This window comes from Phlebotomus papatasi, chromosome 2, assembly GCF_024763615.1.
Source record: "Phlebotomus papatasi isolate M1 chromosome 2, Ppap_2.1, whole genome shotgun sequence".
Classification (NCBI taxonomy): Eukaryota; Metazoa; Arthropoda; class Insecta; order Diptera; family Psychodidae; genus Phlebotomus; species Phlebotomus papatasi.
In genome coordinates this window covers 50,883,867-50,909,313 of record NC_077223.1, presented here as the reverse complement: position 1 = coordinate 50,909,313, position 25,447 = coordinate 50,883,867, and the positions used below count along the sequence as shown (strand labels likewise).

Sequence of the window (25,447 nt, the reverse complement as noted above, 5' to 3'; positions counted from 1 at the left end):
GAGATGCAAGTCAGAGGAAAACTAGAAAGATTTATGTATATATGTGCAATACCCTTTCAATGGTGCCCTGTCACAATCAGTTTAGGGGGTGGCATAGGGGGTAGCAAGAGAAGTTGGCATGTGGGGCAACGCAATGTTACTTTAATAGTTCGTTTGAACGCTCCATGACTCGGTTGTTATGATCGTCTCACATAAACTGATCCATAATCCTGAAACATTTGCGCGCCATGAAATCATGAGTCTTGCTCATCGACCCTTCGTCCCCAAACCCAAAGGGTGGAAGAAGGGGGATAGGAAGATGGTTGGTAGGAAGACTGAGCAACTTCATTGAGTTTTATGTTTACCATAGCTCGAAGCGTTGCCCGTCCCCCATATTGTGAATCACGGTGGTGTCCTGAAAAGTTGCGGAGGGTGGAATGCAACTTTCATACCAAATTTAATGCAAACACCCCAGTCCCACCGAAACTCCGGTTGAGCACAAGGAGAAGCCACCCCATTGAGATGGAGAAGGACAGAATTGATGGTGTTCCTAGAGACGACAATATGGATGCACTGAGGATGCTCTCATACAAATCTGCCCACACGGTGCTTTTGTATTGTAAGACAAACTATGTTACACCATGACGGTGTCTATGGAGTGACAGATATTGAAGATTGATGGAATATGCAGTGAAAATGCGAATGGGGGCGGTGTGGTTGGGAAAATGGAAATTCCCCGAAACCCTCTCACACGTTCCACAACATCCTCACCCAGAAGAATGAGAAAGCGCCAAGCAGACACTCTAGCACTATCACCCACTGGTAAACTTGACACTTTGACAACAAAGGCATCCCAACCACCTCGAGGACCCCATTTCGATGCATAAACAACCCTCCATTTTCCTGGCTAGAATTTTGTGATTTGATCCGATATTTCAATTACTTGGGATTTCACATGCAATAATCTATGATTGGTGATTGCTGTCCGCATGCATTTCATCCCCGTAGGACTCTTCTTGTTACCCTCAAAATCCACTACAACTACGCCCTAGATGGATGGTTCTTTGAGATTATACCGGGATCTTCTTTAGGCATACCTTTGAGACATGCAATATTCCACACACATATTGCTTAGTGATATGCAATTTCCATACGACAGCATTATTACTGTCACAATAATTGATTGAGAAACATTATAGTACTTTATACAAAGCGATATAAGTTATCCTGAATTGATAAATACACACGTGTTGAAAATAATATACTGTCCTGAGGTAGAAGGAAGATATTTGAAAATTGACAGAAGGATTATTTCATAAATTTAAGGACCATGGATGATTTATTATTATTAATCGTATCGAAATAGGGGAAAGTGGTCTGCCTTTCAACGAAAAATGATGTTCAAAATTTGAGATTTTTTTCAGAGTAAACTACAACATGAGTTTTACTTTGCACTACACCAAAAATTCTCTTGTTCATTAAGCTTCTATGCTTACCCCATTCAGGACTCGCAAGTCCTCAGTTTTTCCTGGTGAGGAACTTGAAAATGTGATGTCGATATATTCAAATGCAGCCTGCATGGTCTGCCTTTGACTGTGGTTGAGGCAGCCTTTGAATCTTAATTTTTCACTGAGAATATTAGGGCTGCAACATTAAACGGCTCATAATTGATTAGCATGAACCCTAATGCACTCAATAAAACCACCACTGTAGTCAAAAGTCATTATACAACAACATTTTTTAACACATTAAAAAACACATGAATTGTGGAACATCAAAATTACAGTTTAGAGCTCAGTTTCGTGTTTTTGCCCTAGTACCTAGAAAATAAGAGCTAGGGTGTGCATTTTTTCATGACTTGTGAGGATTATGAATAGCTATCTAATAGTTAATAGAAAAGAAATTATGCTTTAAAGAAAAATTAAAAAAAAATACAATATTCAAAGGCTGCCGCATTCAAAGGCAGACCACTTTCCCCTACTTGTTACACTGTAATCATATTGTAGGAGTCGGTTCTTCTACACGGTCCGAACGGTCATTTATTTTAAAGTTGTGTGCCATTTCCCTTCATGACAGTGTGAGAGAAATGCGGAATGCGAGAGGGAAATAGTCAGTCGTGGTTTGACCGTGAAATGGGGAGCATTAAGCTCCGAGTTCTGGGCTCCTGACAGCAGATAATTGGTTATTTCGGGGTCTAGGACAACAATATTATATTGCTGTTGTATTCCGTGATGGAAGAGTCCGCTGAGTCCATGTATAGACCGTCCAGGAGTGTCTTCTCCATAGTGTGTGGATGATACTTCCATGCTCCCAGAGTTTTTTTTTCTGGCAGACGCGGTGCATTTCATAACATCTTATCACAGTGAAAATGTTTTTTTCTAGATATTCAGTTGCTTGAACCGGGCGGAACTCGAACTCACAACTGTGAGAGTCGAGTCAGAGATCTCATCCGTCCAAAACCCAACGGTCTTGCCTATTGCGCCACTGCGATCCCCACCATGGATGATTAAACGAATTGTATTTTAAGCTATTAGCCTTAACCCGAAACCTAAAAACTCCCTGACGGTAGTTTCAGACAGCTGATTTTTTTTAATAAACTATATAGGGGAAATGCTCATAATTTTGTCCAGTTTCTTATTTTGGACACTTTGAGGATAACATTGGACACTAAAAATAAATTGATTAAAATGATGGATTTTTATTCCAATATTTGATGAATAATGAATTCTATCTAAATATTTGTTCTTTTTGGAAGATTTTAACACTAAATACGTTAAAATTTGAATATGATTTGAGTTGAAATTGCTTTGTTGAAAATTCAGTGTGAGCAATTGCTTACGAGAAATATGACAGAATTTCGTGGCTTACTTCAGTCTTATTTAGTTTTGGTGAAGTACTAACAAAGTTTGTTCGCTGTTTTTGAGTGATATTATTGAATATTCATTGAATATTGTGTTGATTCACGTTACTGATGATTTGTACATTTGACCTGAAGTGAGATTTGCCTTGTGAATTATATTTTTCGTGTGAAAAATGGGAAATTTTTTAAGACATTCACCAGTGAGGTGATGGTTCTTATTTTGGACAGGTGTTTTTCTCACGAAATTTCGTGAAGTTTTAGCTTTTGTGATGACTAGGTTGGACAAATGCCTGGAGAAACAAAGGAGCATCATCTCTACGAAAGAGATGCAGCGAGAAATGCCTTGAAAGGCTCCCGGAAAGGTCAGGGAATGAGCGAATCTGCACGTACTTGGAGTACCGAAGTCAACTCACTTTAATGAATGATATGGAAAGTTTCCGGGCTTCTTGTGACATTCTACGTTTCCCTTACATGAACAGGAAGAGGACTTGGTAAGATTGGTTCATCAAATGAAGAACAATGGGCATCCTATTGAGGCGGATTAGCTGTCCAAATTTACAGCCAAGGTGGACAAATTAATAAACAAGTTGTCCAAAATAAGAGCCAAGGTCACCTCTACTTATCAATTCATTTTTAAACGTATTAAAACTAATTTTAATAAAAATAAGACGATGAATAGCTTGCTAAGTTTCTAAACAACCCTTCTGAAAAGAGAGTATCAAAAATGTCAATTAGTATAGAAAATATCGCACTTCAAACTTGGAACTTCGATGCTTATAAGCAGACTGTCCAAAATTATAAGCACTTCCCCTATAGTCGCGTCGGTCGTTTGGATCAGAAACATCACAATGAAGAAAATTATGTACCGATGCGTAATTTGCAAGAAATACCAATACAAACTGGGTAATCTAACCCACGATTGAAGCTTGTAAAGTCCAGATAGTTTCTTTTTGGTATTGACTTTTTGAAAATAGTAAGCAAATTTCAATGCTACTTTTGATTTTAAAATTTTATATTTTCGAAAAATAGAATTCCTGAAACTACTTCAATCTTCCTTATTGTGAAATAAAAAATGTGTGCCTTATGGTCGCTGCTAGATCTGATATGCTGGTCACAAGGAAAACCTAACTTCTCCATATTCATAACGGGCTGTATTCTTAAAAAAAATTAATTAAGGATTAAAATTTAAGAATTATGCTAAACAGCCCTCCAGGATCCAATTGAAACCCCCAGTTCTAAAGCCGTCAAATTTTGAGTTCAGTTTGAAATTTTATTCACTTACATTCAATATAGTTCAATAGCAAAACCAAGTCTTAACAGTACCCTTGCGAAAGATCGTAAACCGTTAAGATCGCTAAGTCGTAAAGTGTACATTATCAGTATTGGACATCATCAACAAATTCTTACTAAAATTTATCACTCTCCATCACTACCCTTCCTTTTCAGAAATAATGGAGAACCAGTTTATTTGCATTTAGCAGTGTATTTAGTAAACCCTAGTACACTGGTTTACTATTAAACACTGGTTGTATTAAAGTTAGAGTATTTTTATACAGTATGCCCACAAATGGCCTGAAAGGTGTGGTCTATGCCTGTAAAGAATTCGGTACGAGATATAATTTGGCATCAGAATTAGAAACCTTTAAAACCGCTATTGAATCGGTTAAATATCGTAGCATTCGTTTTGTTTATAGAGGTCTGTTTTCCGATTTTCTGCCAGTCCATTAGCAATTCCAAATGCTTAACGATTGTAAAATAACTTCAACTTTTCATATCGAATAAGTCTTCATAGTCGGTAAATTAAAAGTAAAGTCTAGTGGCCTCTACATACTATAAGAAATCCTCGTTAAAATTTATTCAGTACCTAAAATTAATATATATTTTTCTAGTGTTTAGGAGCCATATAGTTAAAACTATGTAATAATATATCATTAATTCCATGGTAAATAAAGCCTGTATTGCAATTCCCGTAGCCTCAATTTTTAGTAAAGTATATTTTATAACTTTAAAACACAATTCTTGAAAAACTAGTTTAAAAATAGACTGATAAATCAAATTATTTTTCTTTTGATTCGACTTTCAATAACGATAGACTATTTTCAATTATAGAAAATTGTTATCCGATAACAAGTTTTAATAGGAACAGTTTTATTAATTGGTCATTTACAAATAATGAAATTTCTCTTGAACTAAAAGAGGCTAATGAGAGACAATGCATCTCCCAATCAAATTTTAATGTATAGTTAGTACAAATATGACTAATTTTGTGGAAAATTGTTTGGATGTCTCGTGAGAAAATCAAATTATATTTCCCCATAACTCTATCAAACTAACCATTGTACGGATGAAAGTGATGGCAAGCGTAGGTAGAACTTACTTTCAACGTCCAATATAAAATATTAAATTTTATAATTGGTATGAGTGATGCTCAACAGTTTTCTCATTCATCATATTGGTGTGCTTCCCATATGTGAACAAATTAGAAGTTTTCTCAATATTGTCATCATCGTCATTTTTACCATATAGGGGATTGTAGGCATGGTTCCAACATAGTGAACCCTTCAAACGATGCGAATTTCCACTTTGTTTGCAAAGAGCTGGTTTACCATTTATCATCTTGTCTCATGAGGTTAATAATTATTTATCTTATGGCTAAGACATGACAAACTAGCTCTTTACAACCAAAGAGAAAATTCGCACCATTTGAAGATTCACTGCGTACGAACTATGCCTACATTCCCCTAGATAGAAATGTCCACCTCTCAATTTTGCATAATATACGAGAACTTGAACTATGTAGCAATTGTATAAGAGACGAAAAAAAAAACAATTAATTTTCATTTAGCATGACTGAAAATTTGTTATTGTCTGCTTTTAATTAGAATGATAAAATGTGCATCTCTACGCATAACCAAACACTCTTTCACATGGTATAATAATTTTGTCTGTTGGAATTCGAGGTGGAAAAGGATATGAAATTGTTTATGTGAGGGATCCCCTTGATAGCAATAAAACTCCACGATGTTTCATCAACCCCCAAAGAACCTCATTTGTGCTCTCGATGCAAAAACACACCCACAACTCAACATTAAACCGCCATTCAAGGCGAGTTTTGAGGAGTGAATGTGATGAACAACGACGTCATGCAACACAATTCATCGTTAATTTAATAAAACACTGTTTGTAATGACTTTACAACCACTTTTCCGAATACATTGCTCTATTATCATTTCAGCAAACGCTTCTCAACGGGGAGACATTTTCAAATGAATTGCACAAAATGGTAAGCCTGAATCCTATATGCTAGTGAATGTTTATAATCGAATTTGTGTCCGAAACTTTAAACAATTCTATTATAAACCGACAATTTTTGGACCATTTCACATTGAGTGCCAGTTTAGTGAGTTTACTAGTGACACGTGTCTGATTATTCAAATTGATATGTGAACATTAGTTCCTCATAAGAACTCTACACCAGAAAATAATTTTGAAAAGAATATAGAAGTATCATTATATGTCAGCGAGTATTGATTGATACGACAGAAGACATACTGTCAAGTGCGCTAATCCGGGCGCTTCGCTATGTGGATCATTATGACTACGCTAACTAGATAAAATCCACTTAAAATAATATTTTATTTTTATTTCCGTAATAGCCACTACCGTCACTACAGTAACATAATATAACTATTCAACTTTGAGAAAAAGCAAAAATAATATTTTTATTCATTAAATAAGTGAGTGTAATCGACTCATAACAAACTTGGGCCAGCTGGGTTCTGTACTAAAAATTTTCAAGCAGAGATATTTTCGCTAATGACAGCTAGTTGATTGAAAACATTTATTGTTTTTTTCCTTATGAAAAAAAAATTAAATCCAAAGGTTTAATTTAAAGTGAAGTACAATCATTCCCCTACAAGGTGAGAAAATCGATTTTCATAAAATAATAATATTTTATAAAGAAATTAGTGAATTTGTGGCTGTTTATATTTTGCTCTAAAATGGGCGCTTCGCAAATCAATATTTCTTTCCGGGAATCGCATTGTTCAGCACTGTTTTACTGTGCTGAACAATGTCACAATAAAAATTTTAAAAATATAATAAAAAATTATTTTCTCGTTTTAATATGCTTATAAATTGGGTGATCCAATTTAAAGGCCATTTGAGCCAATTAGCGAAGAGGCGATCCACTTAGTGAATGCTAACTTATTTCAGTATTATTAATATTTTATAAAATTTCTTTGATATTTTTGATGTTTTTTTTATATTATGTGTCTGAATGAAACAGTGAATGTAAAAGAAAAAATAAAATTCACCACTCCAAAAACAAACGTTCTACGAAAATTTTATGTGATCTTAAACACATTGACTGTTAAATCTTCAAAGCGATTACCTTAGGTATAAAACGGAAGAAGTAAATGGTACTTAGTGGAGAGTGTAACAAGTCTAAAATTTCAAAATTCGCTATTGTCCACGAAAAAAGAGATTGATATTTCAATTTTTTGCAATCTAGCGATTCGAAGGCATATTCGAGAGAATTTACCTAAAAACCCGTTGGAAGTTCGAACGCTTAAACCGACGAGTTACACAAAAGTGAAGAAGTTCATGAAATAAACATATCTTAATAAAATAGCAATTCAAACGTTGTACCATCCAGAAGTTCCACAAAGCTACACAAAAATTCACTTTTTGCTGCATAAGTTTACACACTGATATTGATATTGTTGACGATTGAAGTGTCAAGAATACCGAAATTCTAAATGACAGAATAATAAACGCTAAAGCATCGATTATGTGAACTTGGACTTTAGGCCTCCGGTAGATTTTCGAACAGGTCTGAGCTGGCATGGCTTTGGAGTGACACTTTGTGTCTTCGAAAGGTTATTGCTGATCGGAACCAAAAATTCATTTTTTGCAGCAAATCTACATATAAACATTGTTTTTGTCATTGTTGACGATTGAACTGTCAAAAATATCGTAATTCTAAATAGCAGAACAATCAGCGCTAAAGCAGCGAGTACGGAAACTTGCACTTTAGGCTTTCGGTAGATTTTCGAATAAGTTTGGTTTGGATTTGGAGTGACTTTGTCTCTTCGAAAGGTTATTACTGGACGGAACAAATTTGTGGTTCAATTGAAGGTATTCTTCGTTTCAACATTCAGCTGTAAAAGAATTCGAACAAGGAATATACAGCCTAATGCATTTTGAAATTTTGAGGCTCATTTTTAACAGTATTTTCTTTACAGATAAACCATTTACAGATATTTTACCGATTCGTTACTGTTTTCAAATCCTTTACCAAAATATCCAAACATAACCAAATCGATTGGAAAACATCTCCTAGATAAACTTAGATCTTCAAAAATTCAAGGTACCGATTATTTTGGACGAAATGTTCACTTAGACTACTGGCAACACACAGTTTAAACTCCAGTTTTACAGTTTAAACTCCAGGTCGGTAACAAGTTAAAAAAAGACGATTATATAACTGCTCTCTTTTTGAGTTCGAGAAGTAAAATAAGAGGAAATATAAATCAAAAGATTTGAAGACCTGGGTTATATTTGATCCTTCAAGAAACTTCATAAATTAAGCTTTTATCTAAAAAATAAGCTTTCCAGGGTTTGCGAACAACCCTAAAAGGCTTATTTTAAACCTTTTATTTTTACTCCAGTAATCATATAGAATTTTTACAGATGTTATTGCCTATCCTTCAATATTTTACATAGGGGAAAGTGCCCATGCTTGATACGATCCAAGCTTGATAATAATTTTTTTTCCTACGTTAATCAATAATTGTGACTCATAGTAATATATTTTAATAGCTGATCCTAAGCCTCACATTTCCTAAAAAAAATTAGGACTTTTTTCCTAGTTTCAGGAAGCAAAAATCAAAAATGGGTCCAAAACTGTAATTTCGATACATGATATTTCATAAGTATTTCTTAATTAATGTCGCTGTTCAGGAAAACTACTATCATAGGCACATAGAGGGTTCATCAGTATTAATATTTATGTAAAAATATTTTTACTTGGGGACAGTGTTTTTGAGGGTGGTGACAAATTCATAAATTCTATCTGTGTCCATCCTATATTTTAAGAAGGGTCCATGAATGATAATTTAAATGTGGCAACTCTATCATTAGATGTGATTCTTTCATAATTGCACCTATTGTAATCGTCCAATTTTATCGACAATTGGCATAGCCTTCAACCCTATTGCCTGAATTTTAACTTGCAAATTTAACATAATTTAAAAAAATTCTAAAATGAACTTGTGGTATTGAGAAGTATTTTTACAAGTTCTACGTAAAAATGATATTAACCTTTGTTGCTTTGTTGCTTATCGCCTTCAAGAACTATTTTATTTTTTGACCTTGAGCTCTCACTGGGAAAATTATATAAGTAAATTAGGTTTCTCTACTTACAGTTTTTGCATCATAATATTATTGTAAAATTCATAAAAATTCTCACAGAGACTAGCTTATCGTTCCATACACGTCAAGGAAACAACAATTACGTACCTAGAAAGAGAAGATAAATAAAAGATAATAATTAGCTTCGTGAGGAACAAGAAATACTCAAATAAGTGAGTGGTCTAAATATATAAGATAATATAAAAATATTGGGTAAAAGGATGCAGATTAAGCGTGGGTTTTAAGGGGTGTCATTGAGGTATGGTACAGACAAACAGTGGTACACTTGAGGGTAACCTCAACAAATAAACCACAAAACCATTCTCAGACGACTTCATTAAGACGACACAGATGAAAATTGATTTGGGCCCATGCAATTTGCAAAGCTCTTCCTACCCTTACTAATTGTGTGATGGAATTGTCTGAATTTCCAACTCCGTCTTAAGTTCGGAAGTCACCACTAGCAAGCATCCACTCAAAGACCTTTATTCTAACCTGACCCCAATTACATTTCTTGTCTTAAATTGCAATAAAAGTGAATTTTTTCTTAGTAGATAATTGCATGACATTAATCCATTAGATTTGTTCCTTGCAATGAAATTTTAAAGATTCCAGCAGGACTTGCAACTTCTCCTTGTTGCGAATGTGAGACAATGAGATATTTATCAAAACCATTAAATAAAATAAGGCACAATGAATTATTGAAAGGGCAGTTGAGGGGTGAACCATAGAAAGTGACCCAGATGGGGGAGAAAGTCTGCAAACAATGGGGAAAATTTTCATTAATGTAAGATGTAGAGTATTTAGGGAAATGTTCCATCCTGATGTAAATTTATAACAATACCACAAGATACTAAATTTCTCAATAAACGGTAGTCGAGCAATACTGAGTTTTAAAATTTTTCCCTGCTTCATATATCATATTTCATGAAATTGATTCTGAATATATTTATATTTATAGTTGAAAAATTTTCTTTCAAATAGTCAGATTATATTTTGATTTATTGAAACTTGTATAGCTTGATTTGTTAGTCGATAATAATTAGACTCGACAACTAAGGTATTTTTCTTCAAACCAGAAATTAATTGGTCAAAGCACTTATGATAATATTATATTTAACTTCTATTAAAAAACATTCTATTCTATTCAAGTTCATGTTGATTTCCGGTAAAATGGGGTCACCCCAAAAGGACAAACATTTTTTTAACTATTGTCTAGAGCTTTCGGTTCGGAGGCGGACCTCTAAAAAAGGCGGGACTGCCACGTCTTTTGCAGTCTCACACATCAGTCGACTTACCATGAACTGTGAATGGTACCACAGGGTCAAAAAGGACATTTTAAAGTTAAAACTACCCTCTTCCTGTATTCTCTTTGTCTATGTCAAAACGCGATTTTGAAAAATTTTGGTTTTGAATTGCTTAGAAGTATTGTGGAGTACTATATTCCCTGAAATATTTAACTCCCAATTTTAAAATTACCTGGTTTTATTTAATTTTGAAAATGTTCCAAAATTTTAATTATTTTGTAAGAAAAGTTAAACGTGAAAGTGGAAGTTCGCCTTTTCAATGAATATAGTACTCAATGTTACTGATCAATAGTAAAAAAAAATCAAAATTTTGTGAATGTGGCTTTTAGGAAAAAAATTGTTTTTAGATTTTTCCAAAAAAAATCATAAGACCTTTAGAAATAAACTTGACCAGACAATGTAAAATCGAGTATGTCCTTTTAAAGAGAATAAAATTATCTTTCAGAAAAAAAAGAGTACCGTCGTTGCGGGTGACTTTGCACTCGGGGGGTGACTTTGCACTCTGCTGTCCGTAAGACTTTCATAAATTCTAGCACTTATTGATGGTCTTCGCCGATCCGGTCTACCATGTCAAAGTATATAGGGATATGTTATGTACCAAGTAAGGTACAATGATCCTCAAAAGGATTCTTGTAGTTTCAGTAATAGTCAATGAAATGCTAATATAGGTATTTTGTCAAAAAACGGCTCCGTGAAAAAGTTATCTGAAGGTGCAATTCCGAAATCGATTTCAGAGTAGTAAATTGCCCAAATCTATTCTAAATTTATCTGGCTAGAATAATCCACTTCGATTTTGTGGATTATTTCTATTAAAATATTTTTTTTCTCTTCCTAAGAACGCATGATTTATATTATAAAATTGCATATAATGGTCTTTCTAAAGCTTTATTATAGAAGTATTTGGCTAAAAATTATCAAATTTTGTGGGAACTTAAGATAAAGTGACCGAGATCTACAAGATGGTATGGTCGCCATCTTGATTTGACGTTTCTGTCCGCCATTTTGAATAACTGTCAAAACAAAAATCTCATCCGATTGAGCTAAAATTTTGGTATGTTCTAGCTGATGTCAAGGCCTTTTCAGAACATATATAAAATCCGACCTAGGTCAAGTGATTGTCTGGATATAGGGGCTCCAAGTTCAAAATTTTGAGATTTTCATGAATATAGAACAGGGAAGCTTCTTTTATCAAAACCATCACAAAAAAGACAGCGCTATCGTTAGGCGATGAGATCTAACAAACAAACAATAAGAAAAGTAATGTTTTTGTTTATAACAGCGCATTATTTGAGAATCTTAAAAACTGTTTTCGCAAAGATGAAAAATAAAAAATTAATTAAATGCGCTTTTCGTTTATTTTTTTTTCAATTATGTTAGAGTAAATAAATATATAAAATAAAAGTCTCAACCATTTTTAATAGTTACTGAGGCATTTCGTTTAGGTTTCAAATATTGAATATTAAAAAATAAAGACCGCTAAAATATGAGTATTACAAAATTTAAAACTTTGAGCCTCTGTATCTAGGTAAATACTTAACGTAGACTGGAACATAGATATGTTCTGAAAAGGTCTTGACGTCAGCTACAACATACTAAAATTTCAACCCAATCGAACCTGTTTTAGGGTTTGACAGTTATTCAAAATGGCGGACAGAAACGTCAAATCAAGATGGCGACCACGTTATCTTGTAGATCTCGTACATCTTACCCTTAGAACTGAAGATCTTCATTGTCGTTTATTATCAGAAATTGTTGATTTTTTAGTATTTATTAAAAAGTGCAAAGTCACCCGCACCTTATCCCAAGTGCAAGCCTTTTTTCTTGATTTTTTTAAACATAGTAAAATTTTATAAAATTAATGTTAGTTGCACAAAATCCATTCATTAACAACTGAATACAAATAATTTTACACATTAACCCCCTCCCTTCACTTTAAGTATCCACTTTTAGAGGGCAAAGTCGAAAAACAGCGAAAAAACGTGCAAAGTCACCCGCAACGACGGTAAGAAGAAATCTCTCTCCGTTCTTGAGAATAGATCATTTAAAAATATTTTCCAAAAATCGCAATTAAGGACTGAAGCGCGAGACGCCGGGCACCATGTATCTTCGTACAGGATTTTTTGGGAGGAAAAACAATAGGGAATATTATTTTATCATGTAATGTTAACATAACATATGTAAAATCCAAAAACATCTAAGATCGTGAAGGAACGATTTTCGATATAGAGATGGATTGCCCTATACTGTCTATAACAAAAAATCACAGCAATTGCTTTTCCTTGAAAGCTTCAAACGAAAATGTTCTTAAGAGAAGATACATCGAACATATCTCAAGGAGAAAGGATTATTTAAAAAAAAAAACAACATAGGATTTCTTTCTTAAACAAAAAGCATTGTATATAGTAGATTGGGATTATAAGTTTTTTATGCGCGACTTTTTACAATCACCGCGAAAAATCGTGCACTCTTCTGCACAATAGCTTTCGGGCTGTATTTTTCTATTACAGCAAGAATTCCTCTACATTCCAATACAGACTATTTTCTGGTGAAAACTTGGCGAGAAATTTTCCCCGTCTCTTTTTTCTTTTTTTTTGCCAGAAAACTTTATACGATGGCTTTTGATTTTCTGCAACGACTCTCGTCACAAAAAATGTATCTTGTGATCTTTTTTTTATTATTTTTCTACTGGTGCTTTTAATTTTGGCCAACAATTGACTCCATTAAAAGTTTTTCCACTCACCCTCTCTTTTGCACAATTTGACTTTTCAATATACCAATGATTTCAGTATTCAGTTTTGTAGAACATTTGGATGGTGGGCGGTCGGGTGGTATATTTCTTCTTGCAAATTAGCATGGAGATGTCGCCATAATGGACATTTTATAGTGTGTGCACTCAAGATGAAACAATTTCAATTGACGATGGTGAACAAAGACGGAAAAAATACATACACAATAATTGAGTCAAGTGGATTCTCTTTCATCTCTTCCACTGGGTATCCTTTCCGTGAGCTTTCAAGCTTTCAAAATTGGCGCGAACAAAAAAGTTTGAAAGCGCAAAAATCTTGCAAGATGCTTCAATAATTGGTGAAAGATGACAATGAAGAAGTACAAAATGGATCACACGATAGGGGGATTGTGCAAGAAAGTATAATTTGAAGCAAGTTTGAATTCTACAGCGACATACATTTTTATGATTATTTTTATGACCACCATCCGTCAGTGTTCTTTTTGCCAAAATGTACATAATTTTTCAAGTTATCGCCTTCCTCCCCCTTCCTGCCACCCTCCCCCCTACACCGTCCTAGCAGCAAAACCCCATTTTCCACATCGCAATTTTACCATCGTTGGTGTCTCCTCAAACCCTTTTGGTACAACATGGGGAGTGTATCACATAACAACCCCTCAAGCTCTCGAGACTTTTAGTTCTTGATATTTTCTATCTTTATAGCCATGTGGAGCACACACCACTAACTTTGATGTGCGGTTCGGTGTGTTCTTTCGATGGGATGTATTTCCACCCCAAACCCCTATTTCAACTCGTTCCCCATAACACAAAACCTCAGTCCTAAGGGCTGAGGGATGGCAAACAAAAAAGCACTGATAGCGCGACTTTAAAGTTCAACCCATCGTGTCAATTCTTCCACTTTTCTGGGATAAATTTCATACACTTGACAATGATGACAAAGTATTTCGATCAACCGAATCGAAAACAACCCCTATATTGACTGAATCTCACAAACTCACAAATATTCCAAGATTGTGCGAAAACTCTATCGAATTTGAGGATTATAATTATCTTGTTCCAACGTTTTTCTTCTCATTTTATCTTTTATCTGAGATTCTTTCATAATAACAGCTATTGTAATATAACTGCGGTTCAGTTAACCAACCTCAAACGAGCTCATATTCACAACATAATATACATAGGTATGTTTCAAAACTCTCTGCAGCCGCACTCCTGTAGCCGTAACTATGTATAACATAGGTTTCAGTCAAGAAGCAATTTATCCTTAATATAGTCTTGTAGAATTCCCTAAGTCAGGCATTATAGAACCAAAAATCCTCTTTTTTTTATTACAACGCTCTTGGTTCCATCACTGAGATTACTTATAAGTAAAGTGGTTCACTCTTAAGGATTTTAAGAGCTTCTATAGGAATTTCAACGGAAAATTCTCACTTAAGTCTTTTAAAAGTGTACTAAAAGACTTGTTTCATACTTGGTTCTATAAGGCAGCTGTTTTGCTTCTTGTCACCAAATTTTTGGACTTAAGTGCAACCTGATCTTTTCCGAGTAACTTAGGCACTAAGCCTCAGCTATAAATCTCTAGTCTGAGGCCCGTATAAGAGATACCAGCTCCTGTTAATATATCTTTGATGACCCCCGAAGACATAGCCACGGACTGAAAATCGCCATCTTGATTTTTTGATGATAAAATTCTAACCATTCTAGAGGGCTTATTTTTCAACCGATTTTATTAAATTTAGATTGTTTGTAAAGGCCTAGAAATTTCTAACATGGCTGCATCGGTCAAAATCGGCAATGAATTGGTAAATTACTCGTAAATGACTTATTTTCTTAATTTTATTTCTATCGATGAACTTATAGGGCAACTAGAGACCAAACGATAAGAGACACGAGCTTTTACCACGTCTTTTATTTTTCCAGAGTGTAGAGACAATTAATTAAAGAGGTGTGTAATGAAAAAGGCCAAAAAGAGTATATTTTTTAATGTTTTTTGTGTAACTTTAATTTCAAATCTATTCCTGAATCTTTCGCAGTACTTTGTTTCATATTGAAAATAAAGGAAAAAAACATTTTTCGAAATACGAAGTTACAGATGTACTGCTGCAGATTTTACAAATTTTTTTTCTGTAATATTCTTACAACCTTCTAGGCTGAGTCTTTCTTTAACCCTTTAAGGACGATTTGAACACTGGAGTCCCATAAAGAAAATAATTTTTCCTGACTACCTAAAGTTATTTTTTTCTTATATTTATACATAATTGTAAAGTAGAAGGTTGAAGGAATCTAGAATATTTTTTGCAAGTCTCTAGCTATTTGCTATGGAGTAAATATTTGAGCTCAAAAAATGGCGAATTTTTAAATTCTCGAATTTAATTGATTTTATTTATTTTTTATACTTCCAAAAGCAAAACCCTTTTGGCAATAAAAACTACAATACTCATACATAATATTTTTCATTAAAGCGAAAAATATTATTCATTGGTATTGTCAGAAAAATTATTTAAATTTTTGGGCCATTTTTGTCCCTATTGTCCATAGAAGCACAAAATACATCGAATCAAACTCTGTTGGACTTTCCAAGGTTAGATGTAAGACTTATCATTGATTATGTTTCTCAGTTTAATTTTTATTGATGATTTTCAGTCCGTAGAAAGTGTCTCGTCGTTAAAGGGTTAAGCTTTACAGACAATTACAAAGCATGAGGAGCATCAAATTGCATAGTACGATTCGGAGTACATTGAGGTAGCGGCAAAAGGATTACTATCTAACTACAATATAGTAAAATTTCATCAAAGAGGGTTAATAAATACTGGAGACATAGACCGGTAAAATTTATTTCCGTTTAGGGTAAGTGTGCCAAATTCCGGCCAGCTTGTAATTTCGGCCACCTTTTTTGTTCCTGGAATTTACATGAACTTTTATATTTTACGTATTCTAGAGATTATACAATGCAAAAGAATAACAAAAAATGTAGCTTCGACAAACGAAATGACGTGAAAAGGATATTGGAAGAATTCCCGAAGGGCAAGGAACTATGAGAATGAAGGTGGCCGAAATAGGACACCAAAGCAATGTCTATATTTTTATTCATTTTAAAATGTATTAAGAATGATTTTAGAGTAAATAAGACGGTAAACTCTTTACAAGGTTCTCAGCAACTCTGTTTCAGATGAAAAAATAAAAAAAAATCAATTTGCATTTAAAATATTACATTTCAAACTTGAGACTTTGACGCTTGCATGCAACTATGCCGAAATTTGGCACACTTACCCTATAGCTAGAACAACAGTACAGTCAGGGTAAATCCAATCCATATTTGAAACATTATAACGGATTAAGGAAAGTTCCCATGCTTAGTACGATCCCAAGTTTCATATAATGACTAAACTTTTCTTATGTTTCTGAATAAATGTGACTTCGCAATATATTTTAAAAATTGAACACTTTCCCCTAGTTTTCAAAATATGGGTGCGATGAGCCACATTTATTGATAAATACAGGAAAAAATAATCATTACTATAGGCTTCGGATCGTACAAATTATGGGCACTTCCCCCTATTTGACATTTGAATATTGATAATAATCAATTTTTCTGTTTCAATGTCCCTAGATAGGACCATTATGAAGTTTAGTATCTTTCCAGATCACCCAAGATTGCCAAATTCTGACCATTATAAGATATGAACATTTTAAGATTCGGTTTTCGACCCCGTATAACCCCGGGTCAGTAGGGCTGGAATAGGTCAGTTTTTTTTTGTTGAGATATCTCAGCAGGATTGAAATGCTCTTTGTATTATCAGATTCATTTAAGCTGAAATGAAATAATCTTAAAGAGTATTATTACACTATGCAACAAATTCACAACTTTTTTTGTTAACGGAGATCTCACATGGTACGTTTGATAGAGTCAAGTCCCCTGATTAAGAATCTGGTCTTGGTTTTGCTCCTATACGTAACAATTTTTTTTTATTAATACTTTTATATTTTTTCTGTTTTGCCTTACATTATCCGTTATATCTCAGATTCTAGTGAACGGAACTTGAAAAGTGTGGGTGCGTTGGAAAGCTCATTAGTCGAGCTTCAATTTTGATAATTACAAAAAACCTTGTAAAACCACTCCTTCGGGGTGTAAAATTGAAGTTTCTCTAAAAATTACCAAAAAAATAGTTCTAAAGTGAGGTTTTAAAAATTTGTATAAAATAAACTAAACAAAATATTAAAAATCCAATGATACCAGGTGATAGGCCACACTTAAAACTACAATTTTGTTCATCTGAGACATCGTGCTCCGATCACTCTAAATGCCTCATTTGTTGGTTTTTGTCATTTTCCAAAAATATGAAGTACATATTTTAAAGCAAATTTCCCAAAGATTTCTGAGAAGACATCTTTTAAAACTTGTGTGAAACATACATAACTGTTGAGATCCTTCTTTAATTCGATCGGGGGGCCATTAACATGATTTTCATTTACATTTCCAATCAACCCTCATTAAAAAGTTCTCAATTTTCCTTTAAGTATTCAATTTTTGTTTTTATTTATTTCCATCCATCCATCGAATACTATTTCTAGTAGAGGTTAATTTTAAATGAAAGTATTATCTAAAGTCATTGAAATGCATTTACGAAATATTTGCTAATGCGTTTTCTACCAATCATAAAAAAGCATTCCAAAAGGAGTTTAGGGGTTTCTTCTCGTGGCTGAATGTTGATTGGGGATGTTAAAGAAAATCATGTTAATGGTCCCCCGATCGAATTAAAGAAGGATCTCAACAGTTATGTATGTTTCACACAAGTTTTAAAAGATGTTGTCTCAGAAATCTTTAGGAAATTTGCTTTAAAATATGTACTTCATATTTTTGGAAAATGACAAAACCAACAAATGAGGCATTTAGAGTGATCGGAGCGCGATATCTCAGATGAACAAAATTGTAGTTCTAAGTGTGGCCTATCACCTGGTATCATTGGATTTTTAATATTTTGTTTAGTTTATTTTATACAAATTTTTAAAACCTCACTTTAGAACTATTTTTTTGGTAATTTTTAGAGAAACTTCAATTTTACACCCCGAAGGAGTGGTTTTACAAGGTTTTTTGTAATTATCAAAATTGAAGCTCGACTAATGAGCTTTCCAACGCACCCACACTTTTCAAGTTCCGTTCACTAGAATCTGAGATATAACGGATAATGTAAGGCAAAGCAGAAAAAATATAAAAGTATTAATAAAAAAAAATTGTTACGTATAGGAGCAAAACCAAGACCAAATTCTTAATCAGGGGACTTGACTCTATCAAACGTACCATGTGAGATCTCCGTTAACAAAACCGTGTTGCATAGTGTTAGATATGGGACTTTGTTTCTTTTAAGTTTTTCATTAGAATAGATTTTTCAAAAAGTTGCAATATTATATTGTATTTTGTTTTTAATATTATATTTGATTTCCGAACATTCGACTATTTGAGAATTTTTCCTCAGTCTTTTGTCGAATCAGTTAGTTTCTTATTTTAGTCCTATAATGCAATCAAACTATCACTGGTAGGGGTGCTTAAGGATCTGGTGCTTTTGTTAATAAGGACACTGTGCCTGTTTTCTTTAATTTTCCCTTTTTTCGTGTTAAAGCTTGTAACTTTTTTTATGTAAGACCCACCAGGGCTTACACAATAAAAGAATCGCAGCTGTTGTAAGCTGAAACGATCTTATCTCTTACTTTCCTTCTCTTCTCTTCTTTCTAAATTCCTTTCGAAAATGTCATTTATACTTTTTAATTGGCTCAAATTAAAATTTTTTGTCCCTTTTATGCCATTTGTCTGAAGATGTTCCCCTTCTTCAAATTCACACCCATTTTCCACCAACTTGAAGATTGGGGGGTGTCTTTTTGGACAAAAAGTACCTGCGAGTAATTGGCAAAGTGTTGGATATTTTCCAATTAACGCTCGAGTATTACGCTTTGAGCAACTTTTTTTTAGCATAGCAGTACGGTTCAAACTGACCTTTCCGGATGTCCCTTAAGTTTCATTTTACTCTAGATATGAATTTTGCAAGATCCAAAAATATTAATACTAAAACTGATGATATATAAAAACCAGCATATTGCGCAACAAGTTGTTTTAATGCCATCTGCAGAAATTTTCCGAGGATTTTCAAGATCAAAAGGTCATCATTGACTTTCCTCAAAATTGAGATATGTGGACTTATGACATTATTACTTTTTTTCCAGTTTTCCCACAATCAGTTGCAAACATTTCTATATATAGAATTTCGGAAAATATTTCCTGGTAGTATATGTGAGAATTAGAACAATAGTATCATAATTAGCTCGATGTATTTGCATGCAGAGTGAGTGGCTGAGATATTAGTTGCAAATGCTACCCCATTTGCCGCCCTCTTGGCTCCAGCTCATCAATTTTCCATCTCATTCACACAGAAATTTTCCATTCACTCAATCAGCTTATATGCATTTCTCTGGCCCCCTATTGTCCAGTGGAGTCTGTTGTAGGTGGATGGGTATGGGAAAGCTCGAAGGAGAAATTAAAAGCACCATTGCAATTTACACTACTTGTCTCTGATTTATCTCCCCGCAATGATGAATGCCAAAATAATTAGTTGGGCTCATTTGATTGCATTTTGAATAATTCCATTAATTATTGACCAATTCTAATTATTTTATAATTAGCAACCAACAATGTCTAATTATACTTAATAGAACATAGAGCCATGCAAATAATTTCCATGCATAGCCTTTGGGTTAAATTCTATTGATCATAAACTTTTTTTTGTGATTTAATAAATTTAATAAAATGCTTCTTTCATTATTCCAACAAATAATATGACAACTAATTTAACAGAGTTCAAGCCGAATTAGTCACAAATGATATAGGGTCGGAGGAACGTCTGTTCGACAGGGAACCCCTATTGACACTTTTGTCAAAATGTTGAATATTATTTAATGTATCTAGTAAAATATAAGCAATAGAACGTTTTTTCTGTAATATACCTTTTACTATAAACAGAGATATTCAAATTTCATATCCCAAATGGTGCGGAGTAGGGTACCAATAGGTGCTGACACGAGTTCTTAAAGTGTCAATAGACGTTCCTTTCACCCTAGTTTAACTTCTTTTATTCTCGAAAAAAACAAAGTATAATTCTATATACTGAAAAATATATTTTTAGTTTGAATCTCTCACACAATGTAACTTAACTAGAATCATATTTTCCTTATTGACGCCGTAAGTTTTGTTAAAGGCAAGGTTGATGGATACAGGGGAAAATACCCATTTGCAAGGTCTCAAGCTTTATAATGACTAAATTTTTCCAGTTTCTGAATAAATGTGACTACGTAATATATTTTAAATACAGGACACTTTCCCCTAGTTTTTAATATTTGGGTGCGATGAGTCATATTTATTGAAAAGCATACACTGAGAGAAATCCGAAAAAGTTAAAATAACATTCCGTAAATGTTAATTTTACCCTGCAGTATTGATCCAAAATCTGTGTAAATATTATGCCTTTTAGGTGTATTAGGGGTTAAAGTTACCCTTTTTCATGTTAATTTCACCCTTAAAAAGGTGTAAAATTAACATTAAAAAATGTTGATATATTTTTACACCTAAAAAGTGTTAAATTTCTGAGGAAAAAATGTTAATCGCACCTTCTTTTTTTTCTCAGTGTAGGAAAAATGTAGTCATTATAAAGCTTGGGACCGTGCAAAGCCTGGGCACTTTCCCCAAGCACAGCAATAAAATTCAGTAATTTTTTTTTGTGTCATTTGAGAATTTCAAATTTTTTTTACATGCATGTAAAAATAAATGATTTTACCGTTTATTTTTTTTTACATTGTGCAAGCAAATGAAAGTATAAAATAACAGCTTCATCAATTTTTGGTGCTTATTACAACATTTCGCTTAAGCTCCAGATATTTGAGATTATAGATAATAAAGACCGTAGAAATATGATTATTTCAAAATTTAAAACTTTGAGCGTCTGTATCTAGGTAATTACTGAACCTATACTGGAACGTTGATACGTTCTGATAAGACCTTGACATCATCTACATCATACTAAAATTTCAGTGCAATGGGACGAGCTTTAGGTTTTGACATTTATTCAAAATGACGGACAGAAACGTCAAATCAAGATGGCGACCATGCCATCTCATAGATCTCGATCATACTATTCTTAAATGTGAGGACCTTCATTGGTGTTTTTATGAGAAATTGTTGATTTATGGTATTTTTTAAGGGGGATAAGGTCACCCGCACCTTATCCCAAATGCAAGCTTTTTCTTGATTTTTTTTACATGAGTAATTTCAAAAATTCACCCCCATCCCTTCGCTTTAACCAACCCCCTGGCAAGTTGGCCTTTTTATATAGAGCTATTTGAAGCCAATTCCTAAATTGATCTCGGACTCAGCTCACAGTGCTCATAGGAAAAAAATTATTTAAACAAAAATTTAGTTTATTTATCCCTCCATACGGAAAGGTATTTTATAATACGGAAAAACTTCTCAATTTTTAAATATTTAGCATAACGGTAGCGAGGGCAAAAAAAATTCCGATATAAATTTAAATCGAAGTATGAGAAAGTGACTTCAAATTTCAGGCAACTTGCCAGGAGGTTGGCTTTAACTATGTATTTTTACAATGTAAATTTGAAAAATAGCGAGAAAAGGGACAAAGTCACTCGCACTTACGATTTCTAATAAAATACTAGTAATACAACGTTTTTTATTAATCTTATTTCCTATAAGGATAAGTGTTCAAATTTCATGTCTCACATGGTTCAAAATAGGGTGCCAGCCAATACATCAAGTTAGGATTTCTTAAAGTGCCAATAAGTGTTCCTTCCACTCTACTAGTTTAATTCTCCAGTAATATTGTCCACCGAAAAGTAAGCTATCTTTAAACGGCTGAAAATTTAAAATCTTATAATAAAAATTTCAAAAATATAGTTTAAATAATGCAGTACGTATCTATACTTAAAGAGATTGAATGATTTTTTTTATTATTCTGAAAACACTTAGAGAAAATAAAACCGTTTTTTTTTTTTAGTATTCATGAGCTACGTAAACGTAACCCCTTAAGGTGATGAAATGAATATCTTAACTACTTAACCATCTTAATTACTTTACAAGTAATAAAATTTCTTATGACTCAAACTCAAAGAGAGAGTATCATAATTTATCTATTTTAAGCTACATATTTTTATCCAAATGCCTAAGGGATGATATTTTAGAAAAGTTTTGGAATTATGAAGTTTAGAGACAAGTAGGGTAAGATTACCAAATTTCGGTCAGCTTGCAATTACGACCAGTTTTTTTGTACCTCAAATTTCTATGAATTTTTAATTTTTGCATACTCTATCTAGAGATGATACAATGCAAAAAAATCACAAAAAATGTCGCTTCGACGAAGGAGATGATGTGAAAAAGGCTGGAAGAATTCCGGAAGAACAAAGAACTATGATAATGCAGGTGGCCGAAATATGCCATCAAGGTATGTCTACTATTTTATTCATTTTAAAATGTATTACGAATTATTTTGGAGAAAATAAAGACGATAAACTGTTTACAAGGTTCCAAGCAACAATCCTTAAAAAAATTTTGTATTGAAAATATTACACTTCAAACTTGAGACTTTGGCACTTATATGCAATTATGCCGAAATTTGGCACATTTGTCCTATGATGTCGCATTGCTACAACCTAAGTTGTACTAGCTAGAAGAACAAACGGAAGAAGATATTAACTGCAGAGCTTCAGTGCTCCAACTCCCCCTCATCATAAAAGAATTTTATTTATCATTACATTTTATTCTCTTTTATTTATAAACCAGGGTCGAAGGTACTTCTGTTCGGCAGAGAACACCTATTAGCAATTCCGTCAAAATTTTGAAATTTAATTAATACGTCTAAAAAAATGCAAGTAATATAACATTTTTCATAAATCGCTTCTTTTCTATAAAGAAAAAAAATGTATTGCTTCGACACCAAAATCCTGAATGCAAAAATTCCGAAAGTCAAAATCCCGAACGCCAAAATCCCGAAAGCCAAAATACCAAATGTTCAAAATCCTGAAAGAGATGAAATTATATGGAGAATAATGTGTAAAATAATTTCCCAAAACACAGAAAATTTCCCTTTACCTTCAGCAAGGGCGGGTGTAATTGTGGGAGTAGCTATGACATTTTTAAGAATTCGGGATTTTGGTCCATTCAGAATTTTGGCTTTCGGGATTTTGGACCATTCAGGATTTTGGACCATTCGAGATTTTGGCTTTTAGGATTTTGGCTTTCGGGATTTTGACCGGAACCCGTTTATCTGTTTATTTCGTGAACTTAGTCTAACGATTAATTCATTTTCAGATATGTCTTAGAGCTAGTTCATTAAGTTAATCCGACGTTACAAAATTGACTGAAAAAAATCGTTATTTTAAATTTCTTTTAATAAAATAAAAATAGATGTATTAAGCAGTCCATCCACATCGTTCATAGAATTAATATAAGTCATGCTGACTATATCAACAATAGGGGAAAGTACCCTCCCTTCGAATGTTCATTCCTTTGAATAATGTGAATTTTCTTATAATCGTCCTAAGAGACTTGCACATTTCTATTAAATATTATTTAGCTTATTTTCAACTATTGATAATTATGTAATAATTATATTGAAGTCTCTTAAGAAAAATTTAAAAAAATGACATTATTCGAAAGTTCGAAAGGAAAGTACTTTCTCCTACTGAGGTGAAATCTAAATAAATTCATTTACAGCAATCTTTAAAGCTGAAGAGAAAGCATCAGGTCATGGTCATTTCTCTAAAGGTGTTGAAACAACACGAAAACTTTAAAAGCACTCAATGTCTCTTTCAAAATTAACAATGAAGTTTGTATTTTCACAGCAAATCCCAATCACTTTTTCGCACAATAATGTTTTAAATTTGTTCGATTACTCCGAGAATACATTCTAAATGTACAATTAACCTTTGTTGAGATGCACTTACTGAACACAATTCTCCAATTTGTGATTTGTAATGTTTCTTTGAATAATACATATAGTGAAAGGCTACTTTTATGTATGTTATAGAGTGTTTAGAACAGATTCAGAGACTATTTATCCAATCAACTCTGGATATATGTTCTTCAGGGGAAAATTGATTAGACACATTGATTGAATTGTAAAATTGATTGGAATGATGTTATTACCTGAATTGAGACGACACATGAATTTTGTCGGTTGTGTTGATTTCACTTGATTTGAAGTAAGAAATTTAAATGTGAAAGAGAGTGGAATTGTTGATGTCTTTAGTCTTGGGAGATTACTACAAATTGTCAATTCTTCACTGCAGATGCACCAAGGTAAACTAAATGCACGTGTAATTGACTTTGGTTTGTCCAATCGTTAGCACAGCACAATTTTTAAGAAAATTTTACTCAGTTTTTTTTTTGTTGAATGAACAAAAATTCAGATGTAGCTTATTTTATACAAAAAAAATTGAATTCAAATTTATAACAGTTCTCCAAACGGATAAAAAAAATGTGTCGATTCTGACCTCAAAAGGGGGGAAAGGTGTGCTTCGTCGCGCACTTTTTCTTTTGCTCGAGACACACGCAACTTTTCTGCGACGATCCCCCTTCAGTGCGTGCCGGATTTTCTCCTTTCGCCTCACACTCCCACGTCAGAAAGAAAATAAAACTTTCACTGAGCTTTTTGCCTTGATCCCAAGAGTTTGGGGAGCGGGTGAGAGAGCTTACAAGTATTTTCTGGACCTTTGAAGGGGGTCTTATACCCCTATGGAGATAAATTTCCCGAAAAAATAAAATTCTCTCTGGGTTTCTCAACAATAAACTTTTGCAAATATAGAAAGAGATTGACTTGAAATAGAGAAGATAACCTGATAACCAGGAAAGAATGCCCACCGATTTATAGGTACCGATATATCGCTACGTGTTAACCAAATATAACAGGACACACTTGGTTATTCTTTGCGTTATGCCCGAGTACTACTGGAAAATATCTTGAGAGCTTTTGTATTTGGGAAGGTTCTCACAGTCAGGAGGGCACTTTCAAATCCATGGCGATAGCAACAGGCAAGTTTCGGCTCTGGGGGTGCATTTTGGCGCCGGTATATAGGGCTTCAGCCTTG

General features: G+C 33.5%; 1 protein-coding gene across 19 annotated transcripts in view; it reads right to left on the bottom strand.

The window, feature by feature from the left end:
• LOC129801532 (CUGBP Elav-like family member 4) overlaps positions 1-25,447 on the bottom strand; it is a 966,051-nt gene that overhangs the window by 520,426 nt on the left and 420,178 nt on the right. For 4 of the 19 annotated variants that reach the window (XM_055846714.1, XM_055846727.1, XM_055846733.1 and 1 more), the window contains exon 1: positions 24,507-25,384. The exons of the other annotated variants lie outside the window; for them this stretch is intronic. The gene's annotated coding sequence lies outside the window, so the exon portion shown is untranslated. Of the gene's footprint in view, positions 1-24,506; positions 25,385-25,447 lie in introns of those variants that run through there. 19 annotated transcript variants of the gene reach the window in all.